Below are 16,378 nucleotides of genomic sequence, written 5' to 3'. Positions count from 1 at the left end.
TAATTGCTTTTAGAAATGAAATAATTCTCAACATTGTCCATGTGTAGTTGCGGTTGAAAGTGAAATTAACTTTAAACTGTCAATATTAGATTTCACTAAAATTTAATTTTAACTTTCACAAAATACAAACTGGTGAATTCTTTCAGTCGCTCGCACTGATGCTTCTCTTTTTGATAAAGTACGACATGTGTTTTCGTGAGATTAAACGTGATCGTTAGAATCGTTTGTTCGTACAAAGTCAGTTTTTAGATTCACTTCAATTGGATAGAGTTAAACCATGGGTCGCGTTGTGTGTCCTGTGCTAGTTCTAACTGCGGCAGATCTGACGTGCTAGTTTCATTTTGCTTCTTGGTAACATGTCTTCATGAATATGCACGACATCACCAGTGTTGATTGCTCTTTCGTTGTTTCCTGTAGTCCGATGGAATTCTCGTATGACGTGAGATATTCCCTTTTCCAACGGTTCCAAAAAATTGTCCAGTATGTTACTCTGTAGTTGTGCACGTTTCAAGATATCCGATTTTCCACTGCCAATATTTGCTATATCTTGATTGTCTGTTTGTGGATACGGGGTTGCAGTTATTTTCCTCCCATATAGCAGGTGTGATGGTGTCAAAAGCTCTTCGTCTGCGATGTTTGAAGAAACATATGTCAGGGGTCGGTCATTGATAATCGCTTCAATTTCTGTGATGATAGTTTGAAGTGTCTCCATAGTGACGTATAACCTACCAAGTGTCCTTCTCAAACACGTTTTTGTCAAACCAATAAGACGCTCCCAAAAGCCTCCATACGAAGGTGCGCGTCGTGATATGAACTTCCATGTAGTTCCATTTTTTGCAAGCCGCTTGTCCGTCAAAGTTGATGAATTTGTGAATTTTTCTATTGTGTTTGCTGCTGCTAGGTATGTAGACGCATTATTCAGATCATTGTACGAGGAAGAGATTTACTGCTGGTCAATCTTCTAAATGACTGTATAAATGATTCTTCTGTTAGGTCAGGTACTCCTTCAAGATGACTGTTACGTGTTGCAGCACTCGTAAACAGGCAGATAAATACTTTCCTCTCATTTCAATGTCTGTCATTAACGTACCGGGGTCCTGCAAAGTCCACTCCAGTGTCTGTAAAAGGCGGAGCTTCTGTCAATCTGATATTCGGCAATGGCCGCGGATAAGGTACTATGTATGGTTTTCCGCTGACTTTTAGGCAAGTTATGCATTTGTGTAGAACCTTCTTCACGTACTGGCGAATGCATGGAATCCAGTATGTTTTTTCACATCTGAGTTACTGTAGCTAATACTCCAGAATGCTTCAATCTTTCATGTACATCCAGAACAACCAATCGAGTAAGTTGGTGGTCTCTAATTAATAAATAAGGGAATCTAGCAGTCTCTGTCAATGGTGCGTTGTGAATCCTTCCCCCGCAACGAATAGTTCCAGTTGTATCAAGAAATAATCTTAACTGTTTCACGATCGACAATCTTTTGCTGTACTATGACTTAAAGTTTGCAATTTCCTCCGAGTATCGTCTCAGCTGACAGTTCATTATTCATAGTTCCATGGCATGTTGTACATGTTTGTAATTCACTAGTTGTAAGCTGGTTGGGTTTTCTCTATGATTTTGGAATTTGGATAGTTTTGAATAAAGTGCTGTACCAAGTAATGTCAATAATAATGTCAATTCCAGCTTCATTTAGACTGTTACTTTCTTCTTTTGTTGTTGGGTCGTCGTTGTTTTCGTGTTCTTCGAAGGATGACCAAAATACCACTTTGTTGATAGGTAGAGTAGTTCTGATGTGGCTAGCGAGGCGAGCGCCAATAAATGCGGCCATGAGTTCTAATTGAGGAAGAGTCACCTTCTTTAGTGGTGCTACACGATTCTTCGCCATTACTACTGCTGAATGTTTTCCATTGCAAATATATGATAATGCTCAATAAGCGTCCATACTTGCATTGACGAAAATATGTAATTCATTGTGGTCCATAATAACTAACCAGCTTGTGAAATAGTGCCTTTCAATTTCTGCAGTTGTTGTTATCTTTAAATCTTTGACAAGTTTTATACATAGATGTTGTAGTTCTGCCGAGTGTATAGGTTTGTCCCAGTCTATTTTCTGTCTCCATAAATCTTGCATTAATGTTTTAGCACTCACAGTTATGGGGCTTAAAAGTACTAACGGATCGTAAATCCTTGATGACTGGCCTCAAATCTCCCGCTTTGTGATATTCCCGATTTCCTAGTTCAATTTTACTTCCGGAAAAGAAAGTGTGTCTGTAATTGTATCCCAACGTAGTCCAAGTATTTTCGTTTTGGTGTCTTTGTCAAGTACATTTTCAGATTGTGCAAGTTCTCGTAGATGGCTACTGTTTGATGTCCAAGAGCGTAGATCAAACCCAGCTTCTGACATTAACGATCTTGCTTCACAGAAATATGTAAGAGCATTCTTCTCATTTTCAAGGCTTGACAAAACATTATCAACATACAAATCATTCTTCATAGTGGATGCAGTTTCCGTTTTGTATTTATCTAAGTGTTTCAGTAATGCTGCATTTAAGATAAATGGAGAAATGTGGCGCCAAATAATACAGATTTAAACCTGTAAGTAGTCAGCTTGCTTGTTTGATTGTTCGGATCGCTCAACCATAGGAAGCGTGTTACATCTCTGTCACTGTTGTCTAGGCCAACATGTAGAAAGGCTTTCTCAATATCTGTGCTTACTCCAATTTTGTTGAGTCGGAATCTCATCAGAATTTTGTTAGATCATTAAGTACTGGTGGTATTGGCATTAAACAGTCGTTTAAGCTGGCATGGTATGGCGATTGTCTGCAGCTCCAATCGTATACTATTCTAATGGGTGTGGTAGCTGAGTCTTTTTTAACAGCATGGTGAGGAACGTAATGAGTTTTGACTGGATTTGTGTCTTCATTTACCTTTTCTATGAATCCTCTTTTCTCTTGCTCTTGAATAATATCCCCATATCTACAATGTATGTAGTATCTATGGTTCTCAAAAAAAGTCTTCTGGTTGTGCTCTCTGTTCTCGATTTAGCGATATAAAAATTTGATGGCAAGTCAGGGTGGTCCTGTTTCCATGGCAATTTGGCGTGGTACTGTCCATTTTCAAATCTCAGTGAAGTCTGCTGATATGTATGTAGGTACTTTAAATCTTCATCTGTTTCACCTGGATTTATCCCAAGTGGTTCTAGCTTCCAGAAGTTTTCAAAACTTTTCTCCTCCATATGATGACTTGAAATAATATTCAAAAGGACGGGAGAAATTGATGAAGTCCTGTTATCCTTAACTGGTCCTGACAATGAATTACCAATTTTCGAGCCTACTGCTGTAGGTCCGTCATCTCGTATTACCTTATCCTCCACTATCTTCCGTCACAAAAAACGCAAGTATGTGTCCCTTTTGTCTGTTTATGGTCATAATGAGGTTGTTGTCTCGACTTTGCTCTGGCGAAAAAGGTAGCGGTCATGTGATTATTTCCGTAATCTGTAGTCTGGCCTACTTCTAGAATTTCGATTTCTTTTACAATCGATCTGCATAATTCAATCAAAGAAATGTTGTCGCTGTCATGTTCTCGTGCGATATTTTTGCGAGTTTCAGCTGGGAGTTTTCCAAGTACTACCGGAATTAACAGGGCTCCGTACATCTATTGCGTCAGACCTAATAATTGTAGTTCCCGGACATATGCTTCAAGTTTTTAAACTGTTGCTAGGCTCTGCATTTCCATTAACGCTTTCATGTAGGAATAAACTATCTTGTGGGGCGATCCAAAACGCTCTTTGAGCAAATTTACGTTTGTGGTGTAATTGGCATTTGTATGTGCAAAACCTTCAATAATTTAGGAGTGATGACCATGGAGTTGGGCCTTCAAGTAACTAAATTTCTGTATCTCTGTCAAATTACTGTTAAAATGAATATTTGATTCATACGGGTCCCAAAAGGTTTGCCATTGTTAAATTTCTCCGTCAAATTGCCGTAAATTTAGTTTAAGTTTAATTAATCTGTCGTTTTGACTACTATTTGATACCTAAGAAAAGCCTTGGTTGTGCAAATCACGATGTGTATTTTGCACGGAGCGGAAATTATCAAAGTGGGTTTACTGTACATTAATTTCAGTTTTATTGCTGTGTATAACATTGTCGTTGGTAAGAGATGAATTTGTGGGGTAAGATGACGTAAAACTGTTTACGTTTGGATCTAAAGACGTTGATGCGACATTTTGAGAAAGTGAATCAGTATGTGATATTTTTCTAATTTTCCGAAGCTTGGACTCGAAATTAAACATATACTCATCAGACTCTTGAATTTCTACCGCTACATCCTCCTCCGACGTCAAATCCAATATCTTTACATTCAAATCCACTATAGTCCTTTCTTTCTGTTTAATTGCATCCGATTTTACATCGTCTTTGTCTAAGTCCGAATTCTTTTCAATTTCATCAAATTTCTTTAATAACTTTGTAACTTGCCCTCTGTGTCCTGCCCGTACTACTTTTAACTTTGATTCCAATGTTTCCGACAGTCACGGCACCAAAAAGTAGTGGCGATAGGAGATATATAGAAATACAGCCGTTGTAGTCAACTATTTCATAACATATACATGTAGTTTCGACTTCCGCCCACGCCGAAGTCATTGTTCCGACGTAGACAAACAAAAGTACATTAACATAGGAACGTAATTCGCGCTATCTTCACAAGTTGTAGCTACTTTGCTCGGATTCATCGATATATATTTTAGGAATGTCGCGTTTAAAATGAACGGCGAACACGTCGCTCCAAAAAGTACAACTTTAAATCTGTACATTGTCAAGTCACGTGTTGATTCAGTTGAATCGGACAACCAAAAGAATCGTGTAGCGTTTCGGTCTTCATTGTCAAGTTTGTCTTGTAAAAATGCCTTTTCTATGTCTGTTGTGATTCCATATTTTTCTTATCTAAATCTAAGAATGTTTGATAATTTATTCAAAACAGGTGGTGTTGAAGATAGGCAGTCATTAAGGCTGGGTAAATCTAGATTTCCATGGCAAATGCAGTCATATAAAATTCTAATTGGGGTCGTGTTTGATTCCTTCTTAACAGGATCGTGCGGTATGTAGTGGATTCGTTCATTTTCGCGATCGATTTCTGTAGAGGGTACATTTTCTATGAAGTCTTTCATCTCCTGTTCTTTGATTATCTTTTTGTATAAATTTAACATATCCGGGTCTTTAGCTAACCCAGCTGTAACATTCTTGGTCCTCATTCTTGATTTATATTCATTTGTAGGTAACTCTGGGTGATCTTGTTTCCATGGAAGTTTGGAAGTTTTTAAAGTTATGCTTATTTTTGGTATTCAAGCATTAGGTTTTGTACATTTTTTATATTTTCAACAGAATCCATCTCTTAACAGTTCGACTCAATCTCCTTCGGTTTGTCCGCCACTAAATCATTCATCACCGTAGAGGTCCATTATCTAGTATTAAAACCTGTGTTCGGCGGTCCTGACAGCATATGGGCTATTTTGGATTTAACCGCTGTTGGTCCGTCACCTCGGACAATTTCATCTTCTACTAAAGACCAGTAGTAATCTGCTCCAACGAGTAGTGAAATGTTGAACTTTTCATCGTGTGTGACGGTGTGGCCAAGTTGTAATCCTCGTAAATAGGACAAGCTGTTTATATTTACACGTTTCTTCATATGTATCGGTTGGGCAATTTATGGAACAATTATTGCTTCCATTGGAATTCTTTCTTTTCTTTTGGTCTCAATCGATATTGTCGCTTTCTCCAGGTTGCGTACCTAATCTTCTTTCCCGACAAATGCTGAAATTTGATTGCTTACTATACCATTCGGTATGATATGGAGTTTTTCTTAAACTTCTTGAGAAATGAATGAGTTTTGTGTGCCTTCCATGAGTAGAATGTTAGTAACTTTCGTCATGGTATCACTCGGGCGCTTCGGCAGTTTTTGGTAGAATTTCGGTAGGTGCTGTAACGGCAGCATGAATAGCGATGCTCTTTGTATCTGTAGTACTTAGAAAATATCCATTAGCAGGTTTTGTTAGGCTTTATTGGGCTTTATCTTCATTCGAAGTGGAATTTCTATTTTGTAAATTATTACGGCAAATGCTACTATGATGTGTCTAACTCATCAGCAACTATATTGTGGCTTACATTCCGAACCCTTATGATTACCGAAACTGTTAAAGCAAACTCTTTTTTTCCTGGACAATTTTTGTGCGGCCGTTTATATCAGTGATATTTACATTCATTTGGGTAATACGTGGTTTGATAAAACAAACACGGCCTTTTAGTCTTAAATGTACATTTGTCGTTACTATCTTTAGACCATGTTGACCTCCATCTTGTATTTGTAGTTTCTGTTTCCAACGATCCTTGCGGTTGAGATTATGTCGGTTTCAATATGATTGGCATTAGCGGCCTCTTGTATACAAATTTCTCTCTTTATTGCTTTACGTAAACTTGAGATATCCCAATTATCATCACCGTGGTCTCGAGTAATGTTTTGTCTGACTAAATTTGGAAATTTGTTGAGTATGAGTGGTATTAATTGGCTTCGAGACGATTCTTGATATTAACCGATTCCTTCTAGTTCACGTATATAACTTTCCATCGTGACCTTTAATTCTGGGCGTTGGTGCAGGCAAATTTATTAAGTTTTGCATGTATGCGTATACAATTTTGTGTTGTTAGCCACAATCTCGTCTAGAATTTGTCTTGCTTGGTTATAATTTGTACTAGTAATTTGCATTCCCGATATACACTGGCTAGTTTCTCCGTAAAGTTGCGGTTTCAGATAATTAAATCTTTGTACGTCACTCAATGAAGGATTTTCATGTACGGCAGAATTATATGTATCCCAAAAAGTTGACCATTCTAGTTTATTTCCGCCAAAAGTGGGTAGGTTGATTTTAAGCAATTTGTTCTGAGTTGAAATTTATCGGATTTTAATGTTCTTGCACGCTGGGGTTAGTGCATATGAAGTTTGGTGCTTGAGGGTTTAATGCGGATTGATTTTTTGACAGACTTACTTCTTTGAGATGTACTTCTCAATTTTCGTGATACCAATCTGGATCTCTAACTCGTATATGTCAACTTCTTCAATTTCTTCGTCGATGTCTTAATCTTGTTCAATAATTTCCGTAGTCTTCTCATTAAGATCGGACAATGTCTTTTGCTTTGTTTTGATTAGCTCCATAATGGATTTCAGGTTAACAACATCTTTCGTCTGGTCTCCTTTTTACAGAAGCTTTATTACTGCTCGTCGATGTGCTGCTCGTACTGTTTTGAGTTGCGAACCATCTCTATTTGTTTTATTTATCTATAAACTTTGTTATACTTGTGAAAGAAATTATCGCCTTGCTAGTTGAGATGCTGTATGATTCTAAGATGCGTAGATACTATAAGTTATATGGTTCGCTACTGACCCCCTACGGATCCATAAAGGGTTAGTAATTTTATTCACCCTCTATGGTCCGTAGGGGGTAAGAAGTGAACCGTATAACGAATTTATCGCACGCGAGACTTTTTCTGCAGCGTTTTGTAGAAAAATAAACAATGAAATACAACAACATCAATAGATGACGTCACCATTAACAGAAGACGTGACGTCATGAACCCACTATAAAATTTACTAACCCCCTACCTCTCTAAAGGGGGTCAACACGTGACGGTGTTGAACCAATCACAACGTAATAAATTACCCGCGGTGCAATAAGTAACAATAGCGCTACGTTACATTACAATAGTGCGGGAAAGTATGGGAAACAATTACATAACATAATGTTCTAAAGTCTTTTGGCCCATTTTCACGACACCAAGAAGGTTCTAACCCCCGAAAAAGAATTTCATTTGGCCCTGCTCTGATTTATTACCTTTTATTCCCTTTTGAAGATTGCCGAAAAAATGAACGGTGGACACGTGAAAAATAAATTTAACACCAACTTTGAACCACATCAATTTCCCAGAAGGTTCTAACCCCCAAAAAATATATTTCCGTGGGCCTTGCTCTGATTTATTACCTTTCAGTTGTGCCATGTACGGTGACTAAATTTTCCGTACAGAGCTGGTCATGCTTGCAGAGACAATGCGAGAAAATGTACACTAACTTAGAAACTACTAGGGATTGGAGGGGTTCAAAGTTTCTTTTTTTTTCTTTTTTAATAGTTGAAATGTCCACCGTACATTCGTCTCACTATTTTCAGTTTTGTATACAGTGTCCTACTGGTAAGATTAATATACAGCTAGTAGAATTGAAAGCTTGTCCAAGCCCCTTTTATTCATAATAATGCCTGGGTGGGAAAGTGCACCAGAAATATAACCAATGTTTCATTTTGCAGCACAGCGGTGGTGGTAGGAATCGCTATCCTCCAATTTCCCTACTGCAAAGTTTTTGACCACAGGTGGTTTGTTTGAAAACTATTATCCATTTCTTCAACACATATGAAGACCTGGGTTGGAAAATGCACATGATGACTTCACTGGTCGTTCAAAGTATGAGTTAACTATCAATTATTGGTATAGGCACATTTTTCAGTTTTTATGTACAGTTCCCTACGGCAAAATCGCCACCGGACATGGCTCAAATGAAAGGTAAGAGCTTGGGGAAGGCCCCACTGAAATGTGTTTTGGGGAGTTAGGCCCATTCGGGAATTAATGGGTTTCACAGTTGCTGTTGAGAGAAAAAATACGTGTACATCCTACATTCTTTCGGTTAGCCTCGCTAGCTCCGTACGGCAAAGTTTGCAACCGGACATGGCTCAAATAAAAGGTGATAACTTGGGGAAGGCCCTACTAGAATATTTGTTTTTGAAGTAAGGCCTATTTGGGAATTGTTAGGGTTCAAAGCTGTTGTTATAGAAAAAAATATGTCTCTACCTTACACTCTTTCGATAAACATCGCCAGCTTCGTACGGCAAAGTTCACTACCGGACATGGCTCAAATGAAAGGTAATAATTTAGGGAAGGCCCCACTGGAAGATTTTTTTGGGAGTTAGGCCCATTCGGTATTTGTAGATTTTCAAAGTTGTTGTTATAGAAAAAAATACGTCTCCACCTTACACTCTTTCGGTAAGCCTCGCCAGCTTCGTACGGCAAAGTTCGCTACTGGACATGACTCAAATGAAAAGTAATAACTAAGGGAAGGGCCCACTGGAAGGTTTTTTTGGGAGTTATGCCCATTCGGTATTTGTAGATTTTCAAAGTTGTTGTTAGAGAAAAAAATACGTCTCCACCTTACACTCTTTCGGTAAGCCTCGCCAGCTTCGTACGGCAAAGTTCGCTACCGGACATGGCTCAAATGAAAGGTAATAACTTAGGGAAGGCCCCACTGGAAGGTTTTTTTGGGAGTTAGGCCCATTCGGTATTTGTAGATTTTCAAAGTTGTTGTTATAGAAAAAAATACGTCTCCACCTTACACTCTTTCGGTAAGCCTCGCCAGCTTCGTACGGTAAAGTTCGCTACCGGACATGGCTCAAATGAAAGGTAATAACTAAGGGAAGGACCCACTGGAAGGTTTTTTTGGGTGTTAGGCCCATTCGGTATTTGTAGATTTTCAAAGTTGTTGTTACAGAAAAAAATACGTCTCCACCTTACACTCTTTCGGTAAGCCTCGCCAGCTTCGTACGGCAAAGTTCGCTACCGGACATGGCTCAAATGAAAAGTAATAACTAAGGGAAGGGCCCACTGGAAGGTTTTTTTGGGAGTTAGGCCCATTCGGTATTTGTAGATTTTCAAAGTTGTTGTTATAGAAAAAAATACGTCTCCACCTTACACTCTTTCGGTAAGCCTCGCCAGCTTCGTACGGCAAAGTTTGCTACCGGACATGGCTCAAATGAAAAGTAATAACTTAGGGAAGGGCCCACTGGAAGGTTTTTTTGGGAGTTAGGCCGATTCGGTATTTGTAGATTTTCAAAGTTGTTGTTACAGAAAAAAATACGTCTCCACCTTACACTCTTTCGGTAAGCCTCGCCAGCTTCGTACGGCAAAGTTCGCTACCGGACATGGGTCAAATGAAAGGTAATAACTTAGTAAAGGCCCCACTGGAAGGTTTTTTTGGGATTTAGGCCCATTCGGTATTTGTAGATTTTCAAATTTGTTGTTATAGAAAAAAATACGTCTCCACCTTACACTCTTTCGGTAAGCCTCGCCAGCTTCGTACGGCAAAGTTCGCTACCAGAAATGGCTCAAATGAAAAGTAATAACTTAGGGAAGGGCCCACTGGAAGGATTTTTTGGGAGTTAGGCCCATTCGGTATTTGTAGATTTTCAAAGTTGTTGTTACAGAAAAAAATACGTCTCCACCTTACACTCTTTCGGTAAGCCTCGGCAGCTTCGTACGGCAAAGTTCGCTGCCGGTCATGGCTCAAATGAAAGGTAATAACTTAGGGAAGGCCCCACTGGAAGGTTTTTTTGGGAGTTAGGCCCATTCGGTATTTGTAGATTTTCAAAGTTGTTGTTATAGAAAAAAATACGTCTCCACCTTACACTCTTTCGGTAAGCCTCGCCAGCTTCGTACGGCAAAGTTCGCTACCGGACATGGCTCAAATGAAAAGTAATAACTTAGGGAAGGGCCCACTGGAAGGTTTTTTTGGGAGTTAGGCCCATTCGGTATTTGTAGATTTTCAAAGTTGTTGTTACAGAAAAAAATACGTCTCCACCTTACACTCTTTCCGTAAGCCTCGCCAGCTTCGTACGGCAAAGTTCGCTACCGGACATGGCTCAAATGAAAGGTAATAACTTAGGGAAGGCCCCACTGGAAGGTTTTTTTGGGAGTTAGGCCCATTCGGTATTTGTAGATTTTAAAAGTTATTGTTACAGAAAAAAATACGTCTCCACCTTACACTCTTTCGGTAAGCCTCGCCAGCTTCGTACGGCAAAGTTCGCTACCGGACATGGCTCAAATGAAAGGTAATAACTAAAGGAAGAGCCCACTGGAAGGTTTTTTTGGGAGTTAGGCCCATTCGGTATTTGTAGATTTTCAAAGTTGTTACAGAAAAAAATACGTCTCCACCTTACACTCTTTCGGTAAGCCTTGCCAGCTTCGTACGGCAAAGTTCACTACCGGACATGGCTCAAATGAAAGGTAATAACTTAGGAAAGGCCCCACTGGAAGTTTTTTTTGGGAGTTAGGCCCATTCGGTATTTGTAGATTTTCAAAGTTGTTGTTATAGAAAAAAATACGTCTCCACCTTACACTCTTTCGGTAAGCCTCGCCAGCTTCGTACGGCAAAGTTCGCTACCGGACATGGCTCAAATGAAAAGTAATAACTTAGGGAAGGGCCCACTGGAAGGTTTTTTTGGGAGTTAGGCCCATTCGGTATTTGTAGATTTTCAAAGTTGTTGTTACAGAAAAAAATACGTCTCCACCTTACACTCTTTCGGTAAGCCTCGCCAGCTTCAAACGGCAAAGTTCGCTACCGGACATGGCTCAAATGAAAAGTAATAACTTAGGGAAGGGCCCACTGGAAGGTTTTTTTGGGAGTTAGGCCCATTCGGTATTTGTAGATTTTCAAAGTTGTTGTTACAGAAAAAAATACGTCTCCACCTTACACTCTTTCGGTAAGCCTCGCCAGCTTCGTACGGCAAAGTTCGCTACCGGACATGGGTCAAATGAAAGGTAATAACTTTGTAAAGGCCCCACTGGAAGGTTTTTTTGGGATTTAGGCCCATTCGGTATTTGTAGATTTTCAAATTTGTTGTTATAGAAAAAAATACGTCTCCACCTTACACTCTTTCGGTAAGCCTCGCCAGCTTCGTACGGCAAAGTTCGCTTCCGGAAATGGCTCAAATGAAAAGTAATAACTTAGGGAAGGGCCCACTGGAAGGATTTTTTGGGAGTTAGGCCCATTCGGTATTTGTAGATTTTCAAAGTTGTTGTTACAGAAAAAAATACGTCTCCACCTTACACTCTTTCGGTAAGCCTCGGCAGCTTCGTACGGCAAAGTTCGCTGCCGGTCATGGCTCAAATGAAAGGTAATAACTTAGGGAAGGCCCCACTGGAAGGTTTTTTTGGGAGTTAGGCCCATTCGGTATTTGTAGATTTTCAAAGTTGTTGTTATAGAAAAAAATACGTCTCCACCTTACACTCTTTCGGTAAGCCTCGCCAGCTTCGTACGGCAAAGTTCGCTACCGGACATGGCTCAAATGAAAAGTAATAACTTAGGGAAGGGCCCACTGGAAGGTTTTTTTGGGAGTTAGGCCCATTCGGTACTTGTAGATTTTCAAAGTTGTTGTTACAGAAAAAAATACGTCTCCACCTTACACTCTTTCCGTAAGCCTCGCCAGCTTCGTACGGCAAAGTTCGCTACCGGACATGGCTCAAATGAAAGGTAATAACTTAGGGAAGGCCCCACTGGAAGGTTTTTTTGGGAGTTAGGCCCATTCGGTATTTGTAGATTTTAAAAGTTGTTGTTACAGAAAAAAATACGTCTCCACCTTACACTCTTTCGGTAAGCCTCGCCAGCTTCGTACGGCAAAGTTCGCTACCGGACATGGCTCAAATGAAAGGTAATAACTAAAGGAAGGGCCCACTGGAAGGTTTTTTTGGGAGTTAGGCCCATTCGGTATTTGTAGATTTTCAAAGTTGTTACAGAAAAAAATACGTCTCCACCTTACACTCTTTCGGTAAGGCTCGACAGCTTCGTACGGCAAAGTTCACTACCGGACATGGCTCAAATGAAAGGTAATAACTTAGGAAAGGCCCCACTGGAAGGTTTTTTTGGGAGTTAGGCCCATTCGGTATTTGTAGATTTTCAAAGTTGTTGTTATAGAAAAAAATACGTCTCCACCTTACACTCTTTCGGTAAGCCTCGCCAGCTTCTTACGGCAAAGTTCGCTACCGGACATGGCTCAAATGAAAAGTAATAACTTAGGGAAGGGCCCACTGGAAGGTTTTTTTGGGAGTTAGGCCCATTCGGTATTTGTAGATTTTCAAAGTTGTTGTTACAGAAAAAAATACGTCTCCACCTTACACTCTTTCGGTAAGCCTCGCCAGCTTCAAACGGCAAAGTTCGCTACCGGACATGGCTCAAATGAAAAGTAATAACTAAGGGAAGGGCCCACTGGAAGGTTTTTTTGGGAGTTATGCCCATTCGGTATTTGTAGATTTTCAAAGTTGTTGTTACAGAAAAAAATACGTCTCCACCTTACACTCTTTCGGGAAGCCTCGTCAGCTTCGTACGGCAAAGTTCGCTACCGGACATGGCTCAAATGAAAGGTAATAACCTAGAGTAGGCCCCACTGGAAGGTTTTTTGGGAGTTAGGCCCATTCGGTATTTGTAGATTTTCAAAGTTGTTGTTATAGAAAAAAATACGTCTCCACCTTACACTCTTTCGGTAAGCCTCGCCAGCTTCGTACGGCAAAGTTCGCTACCGGACATGGCTCAAATGAAAAGTAATAACTTAGGAAAGGGCCCACTGGAAGGTTTTTTTGGGAGTTAGGCCCATTCGGTATTTGTAGATTTTCAAAGTTGTTGTTACAGAAAAAAATACGTCTCCACCTTACACTCTTTCGGTAAGCCTCGCCAGCTTCGTACGGCAAAGTTCGCTACCGGACATGGGTCAAATGAAAGGTAATAACTTAGGAAAGGCCCCACTGGAAGGTTTTTTTGGGATTTAGGCCCATTCGGTATTTGTAGATTTTCAAATTTGTTGTTATAGAAAAAAATACGTCTCCACCTTACACTCTTTCGGTAAGCCTCGCCAGCTTCGTACGGCAAAGTTCGCTACCGGAAATGACTCAAATGAAAAGTAATAACTTAGGGAAGGGCCCACTGGAAGGTTTTTTTGGGAGTTAGGCCCATTCGGTATTTGTAGATTTTCAAAGTTGTTGTTACAGAAAAAAATACGTCTCCACCTTACACTCTTTCGGTAAGCCTCGCCAGCTTCGTACGGCAAAGTTCGCTGCTGGTCATGGCTCAAATGAAAGGTAAGAACTTAGGAAAGGCCCCACTGGAAGGTTTTTTTGGGAGTTAGGCCCATTCGGTATTTGTAGATTTTCAAAGTTGTTGTTATAGAAAAAAATACATCTCCACCTTACACTCTTTCGGTAAGCCTCGCCAGCTTCGTACGGCAAAGTTCGCTACCGGACATGGCTCAAATGAAAAGTAATAACTTAGGGAAGGGCCCACTGGAAGGTTTTTTTGGGAGTTATGCCCATTCCGTATTTGTAGATTTTCAAAGTTGTTGTTACAGAAAAAAATACGTCTCCACCTTACACTCTTTCGGTAAGCCTCGCCAGCTTCGTACGGCAAAGTTCGCTACCGGACATGGCTCAAATGAAAGGTAATAACTAACGGAAGGGCCCACTGGAAGGTTTTTTTGGGAGTTAGGCCCATTCGGTATTTGTAGATTTTCAAAGTTGTTGTTACAGAAAAAAATACGTCTCCACCTTACACTCTTTCGGTAAGCCTCGCCAGCTTCGTACGGCAATGTTCACTACCGGACATGGCTCAAATGAAAGGTAATAACTTAGGGAAGACCCCACTGGAAGTTTTTTTTTGGGAGTTAGGCCCATTCGGTATTTGTAGATTTTCAAAGTTGTTGTTACAGAAAAAAATACGTCTCCACCTTACACTCTTTCGGTAAGCCTCGTCAGCTTCGTACGGCAAAGTTCACTACCGGACATGGCTCAAATGAAAGGTAATAACTTAGGGAAGGCCCCACTGGAAGTTTTTTTTGGGAGTTAGGCCCATTCCGTATTTGTAGATTTTCAAAGTTGTTGTTACAGAAAAAAATACGTCTCCACCTTACACTCTTTCGGTAAGCCTCGCCAGCTTCGTACGGCAAAGTCCGCTACCGAACATGGGTCAAATGAAAGGTAATAACTTAGGAAAGGCCCCACTGGAAGGTTTTTTTGGGATTTAGGCCCATTCGGTATTTGTAGATTTTCAAATTTGTTGTTATAGAAAAAAATACGTCTCCACCTTACACTCTTTCGGTAAGCCTCGCCAGCTTCGTACGGCAAAGTTCGCTACCGGAAATGGCTCAAATGAAAAGTAATAACTTAGGGAAGGGCCCACTGGAAGGTTTTTTTGGGAGTTAGGCCCATTCGGTATTTGTAGATTTTCAAAGTTGTTGTTACAGAAAAAAATACGTCTCCACCTTACACTCTTTCGGTAAGCCTCGCCAGCTTCGTACGGCAAAGTTCGCTACCGGACATGGCTCAAATGAAAAGTAATAACTTAGGGAAGGGCCCACTGGAAGGTTTTTTTGGGAGTTAGGCCCATTCGGTATTTGTAGATTTTCAAAGTTGTTGTTACAGAAAAAAATACGTCTCCACCTTACACTCTTTCGGTAAGCCTCGCCAGCTTCAAACGGCAAAGTTGGCTACCGGACATGGCTCAAATGAAAAGTAATAACTAAGGGAAGGGCCCACTGGAAGGTTTTTTTGGGAGTTATGCCCATTCGGTATTTGTAGATTTTCAAAGTTGTTGTTACAGAAAAAAATACGTCTCCACCTTACACTCTTTCGGGAAGCCTCGTCAGCTTCGTACGGCAAAGTTCGCTACCGGACATGGCTCAAATGAAAGGTAATAACCTAGAGTAGGCCCCACTGGAAGGTTTTTTGGGAGTTAGGCCCATTCGGTATTTGTAGATTTTCAAAGTTGTTGTTATAGAAAAAAATACGTCTCCACCTTACACTCTTTCGGTAAGCCTCGCCAGCTTCGTACGGCAAAATTCGCTACCGGACATGGCTCAAATGAAAAGTAATAACTTAGGAAAGGGCCCACTGGAAGGTTTTTTTGGGAGTTAGGCCCATTCGGTATTTGTAGATTTTCAAAGTTGTTGTTACAGAAAAAAATACGTCTCCACCTTACACTCTTTCGGTAAGCCTCGCCAGCTTCGTACGGCAAAGTTCGCTACCGGACATGGGTCAAATGAAAGGTAATAACTTAGGAAAGGCCCCACTGGAAGGTTTTTTTGGGATTTAGGCCCATTCGGTATTTGTAGATTTTCAAATTTGTTGTTATAGAAAAAAATACGTCTCCACCTTACACTCTTTCGGTAAGCCTCGCCAGCTTCGTACGGCAAAGTTCGCTACCGGAAATGACTCAAATGAAAAGTAATAACTTAGGGAAGGGCCCACTGGAAGGTTTTTTTGGGAGTTAGGCCCATTCGGTATTTGTAGATTTTCAAAGTTGTTGTTACAGAAAAAAATACGTCTCCACCTTACACTCTTTCGGTAAGCCTCGCCAGCTTCGTACGGCAAAGTTCGCTGCTGGTCATGGCTCAAATGAAAGGTAAGAACTTAGGAAAGGCCCCACTGGAAGGTTTTTTTGGGAGTTAGGCCCATTCGGTATTTGTAGATTTTCAAAGTTGTTGTTATAGAAAAAAATACATCTCCACCTTACACTCTTTCGGTAAGCCTCG

The sequence above is a fragment of the Mytilus californianus genome, unplaced genomic scaffold (assembly GCF_021869535.1).
Source record: "Mytilus californianus isolate M0D057914Y unplaced genomic scaffold, xbMytCali1.0.p SCAF_11, whole genome shotgun sequence".
NCBI classification, from domain to species: Eukaryota; Metazoa; Mollusca; class Bivalvia; order Mytilida; family Mytilidae; genus Mytilus; species Mytilus californianus.
This window is presented reverse-complemented; position numbering follows the sequence as displayed.